The sequence below is a fragment of the Rhinatrema bivittatum genome, chromosome 1, assembly GCF_901001135.1.
Source record: "Rhinatrema bivittatum chromosome 1, aRhiBiv1.1, whole genome shotgun sequence".
NCBI classification, from domain to species: domain Eukaryota; kingdom Metazoa; phylum Chordata; class Amphibia; order Gymnophiona; family Rhinatrematidae; genus Rhinatrema; species Rhinatrema bivittatum.
In genome coordinates, this window is record NC_042615.1 from 837,622,924 (window position 1) to 837,637,670 (window position 14,747).

The window sequence follows — 14,747 nt, forward strand, 5'->3', positions numbered from 1 at the left end:
AACATAATTTAAATCTATATACTTCTATATTCAGTTTTTTATTTATGTATGTAAGTTTTTTATTTATGTATTAATTTGTTTCATATATATGTGTATTAATTATTTATATGTCCATTTCTAGTTGCCCCTGAGGCAGCTCTGTGCAATAGAGCGAAACTCGGCCAGAGTCGGGCATTTTAATAAAGGGCTTTCTTTTATCCGATTCTTATTGTCGTCACTGCTACACAGCTCACTGGATCGGCTACCGATTTGTTTTTTGGGTCCATCCCTATTAATAGGGATAGGGCACTGTGTGCAGGAAGATCACAACACTCCTGGTGTCAGGGTAAGGGCACTGTGTGCAGGAAGATCCCAACACTCCTGGTATCAGGGTTAGGGCACTGTGTGCAGGAAGATCACAACACTCCTGGTATCAGGGATATGGCACTGAGTGCAGGAAGATCACAACACTCCTGGTATCAGGGTTAGGGCACTGTGTGCAGGAAGATCACAACACCCCCGGTACCAGGGTTAGGGCACTGTGTGCAGGAAGATCACAACACTCCTGGTATCAGGGTTAGGGCACTGTGTGCAGGAAGATCACAACGCTCCTGGTATTAATAGGGATAGGGCACTAGTGTGTGCAGGAAGATCACAACACCCCTGGTGCCAGGGTTAGGGCACTGTGTGCAGGAAGATCACAACACCCCTGGTATCAGGGTTAGGGCACAAGTTCTAGTCACATTGTCTGATCACATTACTTTTTTTGTCAAGCTACCAACCGTTTCCATTTCCCATCCCCCATATATTGTCAGTGGGAACCTTGGTAACATGAATAAATAAGAGGGCAGCCAATAGGAATACATATTCATTCCTAAACTGACCTTAACTGACCTAAAACACGATTTCTTCTCATGACAAACTATTTCGATCGTTAAGACGATAGGGCACACGATTCACATCCCTAATGTTACTGAGTATGAAACCATGTTGCATGCATATTTTTATGTGCACTGACCCCCGGCCTCTTTTATAACAGCCATTTCCATGTATAAAGCCTTAGAAACCAGTGGATCGAATGTTTCCCCATCACTGCCCTGAAATCATCCCCTTCCCTGCTGGGAAACGAGCAACAAAGCAGAAGGAGCAGGAACTGCAATGCTGTTACTTTATTGAAGAAGCAATACAAGGGACAGCAGAATCATAAGACGTCTCTACAGGATAAGATGGTTCGTGTGCCAGCGGAAATGGAAGAAAATCCCTTGTAGTGAACAGAAAAGAGCAGACAGGTTTCAGCCATCAGCAGTCACCATCTTTCAGATCTCATCGGCTGATCCTGGGCACTTGCTGGTCCCCTCTAAAAGAGAGAATAAGATCAATAAATACAGAGCAGGGTCAGCCTGAGAGAGAAAAATACAAAATACTTCTGAATGGATCGCAGGGAGCAGTATTATCCAGAGAGATGCTCCCAGCGCATGATGGGGACCTGCTAAGTAGCTGCTCATTTGCTCAGATAGCAGTATGGGAGCTTCCTGATTACTTACTGGCTCTGACTGCATGGTAGAAGCAGCTGATTGGCTGCTCTTGGGCTCTGACTGCACGGTACAAGCAGCTGATTGGCTGCTCTTGGGCTCTGACTGCATGGTACAAGCAGCTGATTGGCTGCTCTTGGGCTCTGACTGCATGGTACAAGCAGCTGATTGGCTGCTCTTGGGCTCTGACTGCACTGTAGAAGCAGCTGATTGGCTGCTCATGGGCTCTGACTGCATGGTAGAAGCATCTGATTGGCTGCTCTTGGGCTCTGACTGCTTGGTAGAAGCATCTGATTGGCTGCTTTTGGGCTCCGACTGCACGGTAGACGCAGCTGATTGGCTGCTCTTGGGCTCTGACTGCTTGGTAGAAGCATCTGATTGGCTGCTTTTGGGCTCTGACTGCACGGTAGACGCAGCTGATTGGCTGGTCATGGGCTCTGACTGCACAGTAGAAGCACATGATTGGCTGCTCTTGGACGATGACTGCACGGTAGACGCAGCTGATTGGCTGCTCTTGGGCTCTGACTGCTTGGTAGAAGCATCTGATTGGCTGCTCTTGTGCTCTGACTGCACGGTAGAAGCAGCTGATTGGCTGCTCTTGGGCTCTGACTGCATCTGCTTATTCACTTTCTGGAACTACTTGGTTACTTTCTATATTTTCGTGCTCCCTTTCTTCCATGCAATATTTCTCTAATGAAGACCGGTCCCATTCCTGCTCTCTAATTAATAAAAGAGCATTGGTTCCCGACCTTTTCTGTTTCACAGCAAACCTGGCACAAGCACAGCACCAGCTTTCTCCTCATCATCACTTTCTCTTCATCTTCTTCCCTACCCTCTCCCTCACCACTAGTATCATCACCTTCCCTCTCCCTCCCCTTACCACTTAGCATCATCATCATCCCTCTCCCTCTTCTCCTCATCAATATCACCTTCCCTCCCCCTCCCCTTACCTCCTAGCATCATCATCCCTCTCCCTCTTCTCCTCATCAATATCACCTTCCGTCTCCCTCCCCTTACATCCTAGCATCATCATCCCTCTCCCTCTTCTCATCATCAATATCACCTTCCCTCTCCCTCCCCTTACCTCCAAGCATCATCATCCCTCTCCCTCTTCTCATCATCAATATCACCTTCCCTCTCCCTCCCCTTACCTCCAAGCATCATCATCCCTCTCCCTCTTCTCATCATCAATATCACCTTCCCTCTCCCTCCCCTTACATCCTAGCATCATCATCCCTCTCCCTCTTCTCATCATCAATATCACCTTCCCTCTCCCTCCCCTTACCTCCTAGCATCATCATCCCTCTCCCTCTTCTCATCATCAATATCACCTTCCCTCTCCCTCCCCTTACTTCCTAGCATCATCATCCCTCTCCCTCTTCTCATCATCAATATCACCTTCCCTCTCCCTCCCCTTACCTCCTAGCATCATCATCCCTCTCCCTCTTCTCCTCATCAATATCACCTTCCCTCTCCCTCCCCTTACCTCCTAGCATCATCATCCCTCTCCCTCTTCTCCTCATCAATATCACCTTCCCTCTCCCTCCCCTTACCACCTAGCATCATCATCCCTCTCCCTCTTCTCCTTATCAATATCACCTTCCCTCTCCCTCCCCTTACCTCCTAGCATCATCATCCCTCTCCCTCTTCTCCTTATCAATATCACCCTCCCTCTCCCTCCCCTTACCACCTAGCATCATCATCCCTCTCCCTCTTCTCCTCATCAATATCACCTTCCCTCTCCCTCCCCTTACCACCTAACATCATCATCCCTCTCCCTCTTCTCATCATCAATATCATCTTCCCTCTCCCTCCCCTTACCTCCTAGCATCATCATCCCTCTCCCTCTTCTCCTTATCAATATCACCTTCCCTCTCACTCTCCCTCCACTTCTGCACATCATCACCTTCCTTCTCCCTCACCCCCTGAAAATCATCTTCCTTCCCTTTCCCTCCACCTCTCTGGCATCATCAGCTCTCTTCTCCCCGCTCACCCTCTGGCACATTCAGCTCTCCCTTTCTCCTCCCCCCCAGAGCCCCCAGCTCGGTGCACAGGGAGACGGCACTGAACCCCAGGACTGCATCGATGCTGCACAATATCAGGGGGAGGGGAGTGAATTGGGGGTTCATGGAAAGAGAATTACCTCATTCTGCTAATGTTATGGTAAAATTGTACTGAAGATTATTTAGAGACCAGAGGTGGTGGGGGGGGGAGAGATCAGTTAATACGTTACGGGTGGAGGTAGGAGGTAGGAGGAGATGGGAAGCAGGTGCTGGTTTGTGTGTGGGAAGTTCTGGCAGAAAACCAGGGGGGCAGACTGGGAGGGGCAATTGTTCTTCATCTGTCGTCATTTACTGATTCAGCAGGGGAGCTCTCGTCTCCATTAAACTCTTAATATTAAGGAAAGAAGGAAGCTGATTTTACCTGCAGTTAGGGTTTTCCTCGCTTTAGGAGAGAAGAGAAACAGAGATTACAAAGAGGAACTTTTTCTGAGGCAGTAACACAAATTTAAACAGCAACTGCTAAAGAAGAATCATCAGGGGGAAAAAAAAGTTTGGCCTTGTAAGAGAAACGAGAAGGTAAGAACATTTCCTAAAGGAAAGAAAGAGAGCAGAGAGTTCAGGGAGGGAGGAGGATCTCATGGGGGGGACACAGAACAGCAAAGTCACTTTAGGGAACCATTAGCAGGAGGAAAGGTTTGTGCTCACCGCACTGTTTAACAAGTCGCCAGAAGTCGTACCCTTGAGCAGGGCTTCCCAAACTTTGCCTCTTGACCCCTAAGGAAGTCACCAAACCTTCAGCTGGGGTCACAGGAGCCTGAAATGTCAGCATCTTCAGGTGGGGGCAGCATTGGTAGTAGAAGTGGGCACGAGGCCCGTCAGCGAGCGCCTGCTCACAGGCCCTGCGGTGCCTCTACCCTTGCAGGAGTTTCTGTGCTAAGAGCAAGCCATGCACAAGGAGGGATGGGTGACCTCGCACTAGCACACGGGCCCCATGCTGACTTTCATTAGCAATGCTGCTGCCGCTGGCAAATCAGTCAGGCTTGGGGGGGGGCAGACATGAGGGGGGAGAGGAGGAGATTGCTACTGATCTTATCTCCTCATCCACCGATGAATCTACCCAAGAGTAAAACCTCACCCGCCCGCTACTCCCAGCAGATGTCAAGCACCTTTAGCCCAGGACTGAAAGGAAAATGTTGCCATGGAGCCCGGCGATGGGGCTATCCTGATTGGATGTACTCTTACCTCTGGTGTGCCCAGGGATCTGCCCTCTGTGACTCGCTTTAGTATATATCTCACCCCTCTGGACATTGTCATCTGCCCTCGGCATAAACTACAACATTTATGCTGAGCAGATCCAAGCTTTTCTTCCCATCAGCACTCTTGGTCTTTCACACTCGATTCATTAGGGGTTCATTTAAATACAATAAAATGCTGGCTTTCACATAATAAATTGCTACTGAACGTGGACAAAATGGAAATTTACATTTTCTCAAACCAAAATAATCCATGCTACTCAAAGTAGACAAAAAGAAAATTGGTTCTTACTGTTAATTTTTGTTCCTGTAGTACCACGGATCAGTCCAGACCATAGGTTGAGCCTCCTGTCCAGCAGATGGAGACAGACCAAAACTGAAAGGGTATCCTATATCAGGACAGAGCCCACCCTGCATCCCTTCAGTATAAACATTATCAAAGCAGATATAACTCCCAAAAGATCAAGCAAGCAACAAGAAAACTGATAAATTGAACAATTGAACAATTGAAAGAATTCCGTATAAAAACGCTCTTGCATAAAGATTCATTTTCATTTTCATCTAGAAGATGCATCTGGTGCCTTAAAGCAATAATAGAAGACTCAGATATCTGGGAACCTGTAAAGGAAGAAACTTTGATTGGACGGAACAGATCTAGTACGGGAAGATGTCTGGAATGATCCTTAGTACTACAGGAACAAAAATTAACAGGTATGAACCAATTTTCCTTTCCCTGTATGTACCCGAATCAATCCAGAATGTGGGATGTACCAAAGCTTCCCTAAACAAGGTGGGGCCTAGACAGTCCCGCTCGAAGAACCTGCCGCCCGAAGGAGCCAAAAACCGGAGCCTGTACATCGAGGCAGTAATGATGAGCAAAGGTATGCAGAGATTTCCAAGTAGCTGCCCTGCATATTTCCTGTGGGGAAACCGACTGACTCTCTGCCCAAGAAGTGGCCTGAGAAGGCAAGGAGTGGGCCATTAAGCCCCCTGGAACCGATCGGCCCTTCAGATCTCCACCAATGCAATAGTGCCCTTTAGCCAACGTGCAATTGTGGCCTTTGAAGCCTTGTTACCCTTATTTGGACCACTCCATAGGACGAACAGGTGATCTGAGACTCGGAACTCATTTGTAACCTGGAGATAGCGCAGTAAACCCGTTTTACATCCAGGGGCCGGAGATCACCACCAGATGTGTTTGCTATGTCTTCAGAAGAAAAAGCCACAGTTCAATGAACTGATTGATGTGAAAGGAGGACACAACCTTCGGCAAGAAGGAGGGTACATCTTCTTGAGGGAGACCCCCTGAATCAGAAAAATGCAGAAAAGGTTCCCTGTAAGATAAAGCTTGGAGATCCGACACCCTTCTGGTGGAACAAATGGACACCAGGAAGATGGTTTTGAGAGTCTAATCCTTAATTGTAGCCCTCTATAGAGGATCAAAGGGAGCCTTGCAGAGAACCCAAAGAACCAAGTTAAGACTCCACGAGGGACAAGTAGCCCGGACTGGCGGATTCAAATGCTTGGCCCCCTTGAGGAAGCGGGTGACATCCAGATGAGCCGCCACCGTGTAACTGTCATTGTTGCCTAAGAGGGATCCGAGGGCAGAGACCTTCACCCACAAGGAACTGAAAGACAAACCCTTGGAGAGACCGTTCTGGAGGAAGGAAAGGACCTGCGATACCGGCGCCTTACAAGCCGACACTCCTGATGACGCACATGCATTTTCAAAAACCTTCCAGACCCGGACATAAGCGAGAGAAGTAGATGTCTTCCAGGCCCTCAACAGTGTGGATATAACTTCTTCCTTATATCCCTTCTTTCTCAATCTCCAACGTTCAAAAGCAAGGCTGCTAGACAAAAGTGATCCGCCGGATAGAAAAATATGGGATCCTGCTGAAGAAGGTGTGGGAGATGACCGAGGCGGAGTGGGACGTCCATGGCAGTCTGCAGAGTCATTTGGGAGCCACTAGAATGACGGGTCCCCGATGGAGCTCAATTCTTTTGAGTACCTTTCCCACTAGTGGCCAAGGAGGGAAAACGTACAGGAAAATGTCGTGAGGCCAGGGAAAGAGCAATGCATCCACACCTTCTGCACAATATTCCCTTCTGCAGCTGAAGAATCTGGAAGCTTTCGCATTGTTCATTGTGGCCATCAGATCTAAGATGGGGGGGGGGGGGGGGGGGCACCTGCAGATGATCAGATTCATCGCTCCATCTGACAACTCCTACTCACCGGGGTCTAACCACTGGTGACTGAGTAAATCAGCTTGAATAATCTCCTTCCCCGCAATGTGAGAAGATTCTAAGCGATCCAGGTGATGTTCTGCCCAGGCGAAAAGGTTGATGGCTTCCAGAGTTTTCCGACTCGGGAATGGTCTGTCCATGCAGTGTGCAGCTCGACCCTGGGTCACAGTATTCACAGGTGCTGAGGAGGGACACTCCCCACCCAGCAGGCACCAGGAGCAGAGCCTGCCTTGGGTACGTACAGGGAAATGGAAATTTAGATTTTCTCAAAACAATATAATCCAGTAATAGCTTTCCCTACATTATTCCCTTTAAAAGTGACTGGACAGCAATCAGACGGCAGGCTTAGGCTAGGAGTCATTCTTGATATTATGTTCTCTAGGAAGCCCCACAAAGCCATGCTCCTGCAGAATCCCATTTTCAAACTGCATCTGCTGAGCCAACAGAAGCCATTACTACAAGCTCAGGCTTAATTTTAATGGCCGTGGATCAATGCAATGCCTTATTGTTGGGCAATTCACATCATGACTGCTAGTGGTTACAAAATTACGTGCGCAGACAACACCAGTGCTGGCCTCTTACCTTGGCTTCCAACATAAGAACATAAGAACATGCCATACTGGGTCAGACCAAGGGTCCATCAAGCCCAGCATCCTGTTTTCAACAGTGGCCAATCTAGGCCATAAGAACCTGGCAAGTACCCAAAAACTAAGTCTATTCCATGTTACCGTTTCTAGCAATAGCAGTGGCTATTTTCTAAGTCAACTTAATTATTAGCAGGTAATGGACTTCTCCTCCAAAAACTTATCCAATTCTTTTTTAAACACAGCTACACTAACTGCATTAACCACATCCTCTGGCAACAAATTCCAGACTTTAATTGTGCGTTGAGTAGAAAAGAACTTTCTCCGATTAGTTTTAAATGTGCCCCATGCTAACTTCATGGAGTGTCCCCTAGTCTTTCTACTATCCGAAAGAGTAAATAACCGATTCACATCTACCCGTTCTAGACCTCTCATGATTTTAAACACCTCTATCATATCCCCCCTCAGCCGTCTCTTCTCCAAGCTGAAAAGTCCTAACCTCTTTAGTCTTTCCTCATAGGGGAGCTGTTCCATTCCTCTTATCATTTTGATAGCCCTTCTCTGTACCTTCTCCATCGCAATTATATCTTTTTTGAAATGCGGCGACCAGAATTCTACACAGTATTCAAGGTGCGGTCTCACCATGGAGCAATACAGAGGCATAATGACATTTTCTGTTTTATTCACCATTCCCTTTCTAATAATTCCCAACATTCTGTTTGCTTTTTTGACTGCCGCAGCACACTGTACCGACGATTTCAATGTGTTATCCACTATGACACCTAGATCTCTTTCTTGGGTTGTAGCACCTAATATGGAACCCAACATTGTGGAATTATAGCATGGGCTATTTTTACCTATATGCATCACCTTGCACTTAGCCACATTAAATTTCATCTGCCATTTGGATGCCCAATTTTCCAGTCTCACAAGGTCTTCCTGCAATTTATCACAATCTGCTTGTGATTTAACTACTCTGAACAATTCTGTCTCATCTGCAAATTTGATTATCTCACTCGTCGTATTTCTTTCCAAATCATTTATAAATATATTGAAAAGTAAGGGTCCCAATACAGATCCCTGAGGCACTCCACTGTCCACTCCCTTCCACTGAGAAAATTGCCCATTTAATCCTACTCTCTGTTTCCTGTCTTTTAGCCAGTTTGCAATCCACGAAAGGACATCGCCACCTATTCCATGACTTTTTACTTTTCCTAGAAACCTCTCATGAGGAAATTTGTCAAACGCCTTCTGAAAATCCAAGTACACTACATCTACAGGTTCACCTTTATGCACATGTTTATTAACCTTTTCAAAAAAGTGAAGCAGATTTTTGAGGCAAGACTTGCCTTGGGTAAAGCCATGCTGACTTTGTTACATTAGAGTGCATCATAAGATAATTACAAATGTGCTCAAGTTATTACAAAACAAATCAATTTCTTGCTTTAATTCTGTTTTGTGAATATTAATCCTATTCGACTATTAAGATCTGGAAACAAGAATCCACTTGAATCACCTTCTCTGCAAGCTGCACCTTAGAGGTGAGCAGAGGCGGAGCTTTTCCAAGATCAGCATCAATGAATTTGAAATGAAGTTGGCCATTGAGGCAAAAACTCATAATAAAAACTTTTTAAAATATATCCAAAGCAAGAAACCTGTGAGGGTCGGTTGGACCATTAGATGACAGAGGGGTTAAAGGGGCTCTTAGGGAAGATAAGGCTATTGCAGAAAGACTGAATTAATTCTTTGCCTCCATGTTTACTAATGAGGATGTTGGGGAGATACCAGTTCCAGAGATGGTTTTCAGGGGTGATGAGTCAGACGAACTGAACGATATCACTGTGAACCTGGAAGATGTAGTAGGCCAGATTGACAAACTAAAGAATCATAATGCCTCTGTATCGCTCCATGGTGAGACCACACCTTGAATACTGTGTACAATTCTGGTCGCCGCATCTCAAAAAAGATATAATTGCGATGGTGAAGGTACAGAGAAGAGCTAACAAAATGATAAGGGGAATGTAACAGCTCCCCTATGAGGAAAGACTAAAGAGGTTAGGACTTTTCAGCTTGGAGAAGAGACGACTGAGGGGGGATATGATAGAGATGTTTAAAATCATGAGAGGTCTAGAACGGGTAGATGTGAATCGGTTATTTACTTTTTTGGATAGTAGAAAGACTAGGGGGCACTCCATGAAGTTAGCATGGGGCACATTTAAAACTAATTGGAGAAAGTTCTTTTTTACTCAACGCACAATTAAACTCTGGAATTTGTTGCCAGATGATGTGGTTAGTGCAGTTAGTATAGCTGTGTTTAAAAAAGAATTGGATAAGTTCTTGGAGGAGGTCTATTACCTGCTATTAAGTTCACTTAGAGAATAGCCACCTCCATGAGCAATGGTAACATGGAATAGACTTAGTTTTTGGGTACTTGCCAGGTTCTTATGGCCTGGATTGGCCACTGTTGGAAACAGGATGCTGGGCTTGATGGACCCTTGGTCTGACCCAGTATGGCATTTTCTTATGTTCTTATGTTCTTAGCAAATCACCTGGACCGGATGGTATGCATCCTAGGGTTCTGAAGGAACTAAAAAATGAAATTTCTGATCTATTCGTTAAAATTTGTAACCTATCATTAAAATCATCCATTGTACCTGAAGACTGGAGGGTGGCCAATGTAACCCCAATATTTAGAAAAGGTTCCAGGGGCAATCCGGGTAACTATAGCCCAGTGAGCCTGACTTCAGTGCTGGGAAAAATAGTGGAAACTGTTCTCAAGATCAAAATCGTAGAGCATATGGAAAGACATGACTTAATGGGACACAGTCAACATGGATTTACGCAAGTCAAGTATTGCCTAACAAATCTGCTTCATTTTTTTGAAGGTGTTAATAAACATGTAGATAAAGGTGAACGGGTAGATGTAGTGTATTTGGATTTTCAGAAGGTGTTTGACAAAGTCCCTCATGAGAGGCTTCTACGAAAACTAAAATTTAATGGGATAGGAGGTGATGTCATTTTGTGGATTACAAATTGGTTAAAAGACAGGAAACAGAGAGTAGGATTAAATGGTTAATTTTCTCAGTGGAAAAGAATAAACAGTGGAGTGCCTCAGGGATCTGTACTTGGACCGGTGCTTTTCAATATATATATAAATGATCTGGAAAGGAATACGATGAGTGAGTTTATCAAATTTGCAGATGATACAAAATTATTCAGAGTAGTTAAATCACAAGCAGACTGTGATATATTACAGGAGGACCTCGCAAGACTGGAAAATGGGGTATCCAAATGGCAGATGAAATTTAATGTGGACAAGTGCAAGGTGTTGCATATAGGGAAAAATAACCCTTGCTGTAGTTACACGATCTTAGGTTCCATATTAGGAGCTACCAACCAAGAAAAAGATCTAGGAATCATAGTGGATAATACTTTAAAATCGTCGGCTCAGTGTGCTGCGGCAGTCAAAAAAGCAAACAGAATGTTGGGAATTATTAGGAAGGGAATGGTTAATAGAATGGAAAATGTCATAATGCCTCTGTATCGCTCCATGGTGAGACCGCACCTTGAATACTGTGTACAATTCTGGTCGCCGAATCTCAAAAAAGATATAATTGTGATGGAGAAGGTACAGAGAAGGACAACCAAAATGATAAAGGGGATGGAACAGCTCCCCTATGAGGAAAGGCTGAAGAGGTTAGGGCTGTTCAGCTTGGAGAAGAGACGGCTGAGGGGGGATATGATAGAGATCTTTAAGATCATGAGAGGTCCTGAACGAGTAGATGTGACTAGGTTATTTACTCTTTCGAATAATAGAAGGACTAGGGGGCTTTCCATGAAGTTAGCAAGTAGCACATTTAAAACGAATCGGAGAAAATTATTTTTCACTCAATGAACAATAAAGGTCTGGAATTTGTTGCCAGAGGATGTGGTTAGTGCAGTTAGTGTAGCTGGGTTCAAAAAAGGTTTGGATAAGAGATGTTTAAAATCATGAGAGTTATAGGACGGGTAGATGTGAATCGGTTATTTACTCTTTCGGATAGTAGAAAGACTAGGGGGCACTCCATGAAGTTAGCATGGGGCACATTTAAAACTAATCAGAGAAAGTTCTTTTTTACTCAATGGACAATTAAACTCTGGAATTTGTTGCCAGAGGATGTGGTTAGTGCAGTTAGTATAGCTGTGTTTAAAAAAGGTTTGGATAACTTCTTGGAGGAGAAGTCCATTAACGGCTATTAATCAAGTTTACTTAGGGGCGGATTTTCAGCGCCCTGCTCGCCTAAATCCGCCCAAAACCGGGCGGATTTAGGCGAGCAGGGTCCTGCGCGCCGGTATGCCTACATTCAAAGAGGCATACCGGCGCGCGCAGACCCCGGGACTCGCGTACGTCCCGGGGTTTTCGGAGGGGGGCGTGTCGGGGGCGGGCCCGGTCGTCGCGGCGTTTCGGGGGCGTGTCGGCAGCGTTTTGGGGGCGGGTACGGAGGCGTGGCTACGGCCCGGGGCGGTCCGGGGGCGTGGCCGCGCCCTCCGTACCCGCCCCCAGGTCGCGGCCCCGCGCGCAGGAGGCCCGCTGGCGCGCGGGGATTTACTTCTCCTTCTGGGAGGCGTAAATCCCCGGAGAAAGGTAAGGGGTGGGTATAGACAGGGCCGGGCGGGTGGGTTAGATAGAGGAAGGGAGGGGATGATGAGGGGAGGGCGTTAGAGGATTCCCTCCAAGGCCGCTCCGATTTCGGAGCGGCCTTGGAGGGAACAGGAGTAGGCAGCGCGGCTCGGCGCGCACCGGCTATACAAAATCAATAGCCTTGCGCACGCCGATCCAGGATTTTAGTGGATATGCGCGGCTCCGCGCGTATCTACTAAAATCAGGCGTACTTTTGCTTGAGTCTGATGCGCAAGCAAAAGTAGGCCTATTCACGCTTTTTGAAAATCTACCCCTTAGGGAATAGCCACTGCTATTAATTGCATCAGTAGCATGGGTTCTTCTTAGCGTTTGGGTAATTGCTAAGTTCTTGTGGCCTGGTTTTGGCCTCTGTTGGAAACAGGATGCTGGGCTTGATGGACCCTTGGTCTGACCCAGCATGGCAATTTCTTAGGTTCTTATGTTCTAAGGCCTCAGAAATCCTTCCTGAGCAGCTCGAAGAATCGCCTGCACGAAATCCTCTAAAAAGGCTGGAAAAACTTCTGTTCAAGCAAGCACTGGCAGGAGGCTGAACGGCTCGCAATCAGTTTACTTTGTCATTTTTCTACTTGTTTTATCTCAATTCTGTTATAGCATTTTCAATTGTGCATGTCTGATGTCATCCACCACAAACTAACAGGGATGTGGCAGATATGAAATTGTTTTAAAATAAAATAAAAATGAAAAAGGGATGTTTGAAGGAACAGATGAGAATGGGAGAAACTGAGGGTTGGTTAAGGTGAAGAGGGATTGGCTGTGGAGGGTGAGGGAGGAGATGACAGAGTATCAGCGGGGTGGGGGGGATGTATGAGGAGGTGGGGTAAGCGGGGAGAAGTTGGATGCAATGTGACAATGATCAGATGGGAGGAGAGAAGGGAATGGGGATGGGATGAGAGGGAAGGGAATGCAGAGGATGAACTAGGATTTAAAAGAAGGAGTTTAATGTGAGAGAGGAGAGCTGGTGGGAAGATGTGAAAAGGGATGGATGGGCTGGGGAGGTGAGAGGAAGTTGAGAGAGGGGGCTGCTGGGGGGAGGGGGGTGAGGGTCTCTAGATGAGATGGAAGTTGAGAGGGAATTAACTGGAGTGCAAGGAGAGTGAGGAGTGATTGTTGGGAAGTGAACTACCCCTCTGCTAATTTATTTTGGTCATTACCTGGGGTCATGCAAAGTTTGGAAGCCCTGCCCTAGAGGAAAGAATGAGAGCAGAGAGTTTAGGGAGGAGGATCTCATGGGATGGACACAGAATAGCAGAGTCACTTTAGGGAAGCATTAGCAGGAGTAAAGGTTTAAACTTACCAGACATTTTTCAATATCAGCCTAAAGGAAAGAATGAGAGCAGAGAGTTTAGGGAGGAGGATCTCATGGGATGGACACAGAATAGCAGAGTCACTTTAGGGAACCATTACCAGGAGTAAAGGTTTGGACTTACCAGACATTTTTCAATATGATCCTAAAGGAAAGAATGAGAGCAGAGAGTTTAGGGAGGAGGATCTCATGAGTAGGCCGAGGAATAGCAGAGTCACTTTAGGGAAGTATTAGCAGGAGTAAAGGTTAAACTTACCACTGTTCCATTCGGTTTCTACAAGAAAGAATGAGAGGAGAGAGTTTAGGAAGGAGGATCTCATGGGATGGACACAGAATAGCAGAGTCACTTTAGGGAAGCATTAGCAGGAGTAAAGGTTTAGACTTACCTGAGCAGGAGGATCCTAAAGGAAAGAATGAGAGCAGAGAGTTTAGGAAGGAGGATCTCATGGGATGGACACAGAATAGCAGAGTCACTTTAGGGAACCATTAGCAGGAGTAAAGGTTTAGACTTACCAGACATTTTTCAATATGATCCTAAAGGAAAGAATGAGAGCAGAGAGTTTAGGGAGGAGGATCTCATGAGTAGGCCGAGGAATAGCAGAGTCACTTTAGGGAACCATTAGCAGGAGTAAAGGTTAAACTTACCAGACATTTTTCAAAATGATCCTAAAGGAAAGAATGAGAGGAGAGAGTTTAGGGAGGAGGATCTCATGGGACAGGCACAGAATAGCAGAGTCACTTTATCAGGCCGATGCAATCCTAAATGCTTTCTTAAAACTGATCGACCTCTCCGGGGCACCTGATTTAATATGTAAATGAGCTTCCGTGGTAGAAAGCAGGCACTAGGGAAAGGTTTGCATCCCTAGCGCCTCCTCTGCAGCGGGCGCCCAGGAGAGGCTGCTGTCAGTGTGGATTAGGAGATCGGATGCTCCTTAATTCAGAGTCCCTTTTCCTCACCTGACCTCAGACACACTTTCTTTATTTTTTTGAACAGTTCTCATGTGCACGGAGGAATTACCTGCAGAAAATCTCCCTGCTCAGGCTTCTCCTCTTATTTCATGCACACACACGAGCTCTCTCTTTTACAATCACTTTACCTTATGTGTGCGTCTGTCCTAATTCATGCAGGATGTCACAGAGCTACCCCCAGAGAAATGTAACTCAC

At 46.1% G+C, this 14,747-nt stretch overlaps 1 long non-coding RNA gene across 1 annotated transcript; it reads right to left on the reverse strand.

Annotated features, from left to right (window-relative positions):
• Positions 1-1,133: 1,133 nt before the first annotated feature.
• Positions 1,134-13,593, reverse strand: LOC115082650. The gene is made up of 3 exons (XR_003854222.1): positions 13,574-13,593; positions 3,936-3,956; positions 1,134-1,336 (listed from the first exon to the last, which is right to left on the reverse strand). It is a non-coding gene; the product is annotated as an uncharacterized LOC115082650 (long non-coding RNA).
• Positions 13,594-14,747: the final 1,154 nt, after the last annotated feature.